Genomic DNA, 3,009 nt, shown 5'->3' on the forward strand with positions numbered 1-3,009 from the left:
GCTCGGCCCGGAGCCGATTGGCTGTCGGGAAGCGGTGGCGCTCCAAGGAGGCGGGAGTAGCTGAACTGCTGGGTCTCGGGGGCTTTCTTTTTTCTGCGAGCAGCCCGAGATCAGAAGTGGCGGGTGGGCTGTCGGAGAGCGCCTCTGCCTGTCTGTCCCTGCGTCGCCCTTTGCAGGCGGAGAACGGAGCGACCAGCTGTGTGATCCTGTTTCTTTGCGAGCTAAACCTTTTCGACGCTCTGCTCGCCTGCAGAGACAAGTCCGACTCCAATCCTTTAGATGCGCTTTTGTCCTGCCGGGAGCCTGGATCATCTGGATAATGTGGCTCTCTACCAGCTGAAGATGGGGCTGTTTTATGCTGGGGTTAGTTAGTGGTATTCTGACAGCTCGCGAATGGTACCCACTTGGCTTTTCTCGACTCTGTATCTAACATTCTATATAACACTATCTTTAGCTTTTTTTAATAGACAGAAGATGCCCGCGGTTCTCCTTATTTCTTTTCTTTGTCTTACTAGGGACCCGTATTCTCCAAATCGTACCAGAAGGAGAACCGAGTAAGTGCTTCCTATATTTTTCTTAGAACAGGGAGGGGGCAATATCTTATTGGTGCCCTTTGTCCTGATTGCAGTATGTAGCACCTAATGAGGCAGGCTCATCATCTTAAGTTTACTTAACTCCTAAAACATTTAGGCTAAAGATGCCTGGGGGCTGCTATTATGGACAGATTCCTCTTTTCTCTCTCCCCGCCACCCTTTGATTTGCCATTCAGGTTGATGAATAGTGCTAGATATTTTGAAAACTTCCTCCCCACAAGTTTGTGTGATCACGATGGGTCTAATAAAGGTGGTGGTCATAATACAAATATGATGAATATCTATATGCTGCGAGGCACAGTGGGGTAGCAACTTGCCTAGGGAGCAAGAGGCTGTTCCTACGAATCCCCGCTGGTGTGCTTCCAGACTGTGCCTAGCAAATATATACAGAGGTGATGATTGATTGATTAAGTGCTGTCTAGTCAGTGTGGACTCTTAGTGACCACATGGATAGATTCTCTCCAGGATGATCTGTCTTCAAACCTGGCCATTAAGGTCTCTCAGTGGTGCATTCATTGCTGTTGTAATCGAGTCTGTCCACTTTGCTGCTGGTCGTCCTTCTCTTTCCTTCAATTTTTCCCAGCATTATGGACTTCTCAAGGGAGCTGAATCTTCGCGTAATGTGTCCAAAGTATGATAGTCTGAGCCAGGTCATTTGTGCCTGGAGTGAAAATTCTGGATTGATTTGTTCTATGATCCACTTGTTTGTTTTCCTAGCTGCCCATGGTATCCTCAAAAGTCTTCTCCAGCACAAAAGTTCAAAAGCGTCAATACTTTTTCTATCTTGCTTCTTCAAAGAGGTGCACCTAGGTAATTTTGGAACCTGGACCTAAAGGTCCTTGGAACCCCCCGCTGCAAGTTAAGTGTCATTTTTTAACACATAGGTTATTGAGGGTACAAGTCACAGCACCCAGGACAGACTAAAGAGGATTTGGTGGCCCCCAAGGTGTGTGGAAGCTGTGGACTTCGGCCTTGAAGTCCAGAGGTAAGAGCACCTTTGAATATACATTTGTAATCACCTGTAATCAGCAGCAATATAGGAAAAAAGTGCTGGAGGTGGATGCTCACTTTAGTGGCATCATTTCATACTATGAGGGAGGAGGCAATGGTAAACCACTCCTGTATTCTACCAAGAAAACCACATGGTTATGTGGTCGCCAGGAGTCGATATCGACTCGATAGCACAATCTTTCCTTTTCCTAACCTAACCTAGCAGCGTTTTCCTAACCTCTTAGCTTTTTCTACCTACTTTCTCTGATTTTGCATATTTCTATCCCTTTTTCCCACTACTTCACAGACTTTCCCTATTTTACATGCTTGACCAACAAAAACCAGGTAGTTCTTGTACAGAGGGGTGTTGGACAAAAAGACTTTGGACCAGCTCAGTCTCTAGACCATTCTGGGGGCCTCCTTATTCCTGCCCACCAGGAATGCTTGCAGCAGAAACAGCCACTAAAGAGCCTTCTGTCCTGTTTGTTCCCAAGCCACTTGCAGCGCTAACAGCCGCCAAACAGCTGCCCGTTCTGCCTGACTGAGGCAGAAATTCTTACGGAACATTTATTAGACAGAGGGTATCCGAGACAAGTGGTTGTTGCAGCCAAAAAGAAAGCGCGCAGTAAAAGGAGGAGACAGCTGTTGGAAGAAAGACCTCATAAAAAAAGAACCGCCTTATATGGTCCTCAGACTTTACACCCCTGAGTTTTAAGATTAAAAACATTATTCGCCAGGAATTAAGAAAAAGGTGTATTTACATTGAATGTGTTGATGTCTTTGACTGTATTTGAAGGAATTTACCGCAGACTTGCTATTTGTAGATAGCGGTTTTCTGTATTTCACATGGTAGGCTGCTTATGCAGCCTTAGCAGTATGACATGGCAACAATCCAAAAAGCAAGAAAAAGTTGCATTTTTACTGAATGCGGTGATATCTCACAGCTGGTGCAGAAATGTTTATATTAATTTTCTTGTAGATCTAATTGGAGGTGGCCCCACCTGGTATGAAGCATCCTAATTGGTGCTGGGCTATATATCTCCAAGCCCTTGGTGCTTGAAGGTTAGGAAGCTTTTTTTCCCCTCAGCAAGGTATAGGAGGAAAGGCTGCCTCCATAAAGATTTGTTGGTCGAGCTATCGTTGTTTGAGCTCAGGGAGGATGAAATTTGGTTTGTCTTGACCTGTGTACAAGGGGGAGGATGTTATGTTTATTATTACGGCTATCTATTTAAGTTGCCGGTCAGAGGATTAGCAAGTGCTTGTCTTATCTTAACAGAATATTGTAGTTCTCTGAAGAAGGACTAATTCCAAAATGGGCTCAAGAATCCTGGGCTTGCCTATAAGGACTTTTTTCACCATTGCAAGCCTTCATTCTCAGGACTTTTTTCACCATTGTAAGACTTTATTCTTAAACATAGAGAAAAGA

Source organism: Hemicordylus capensis, chromosome 4 (genome assembly GCF_027244095.1).
Source record: "Hemicordylus capensis ecotype Gifberg chromosome 4, rHemCap1.1.pri, whole genome shotgun sequence".
NCBI lineage: Eukaryota > Metazoa > Chordata > Lepidosauria > Squamata > Cordylidae > Hemicordylus > Hemicordylus capensis.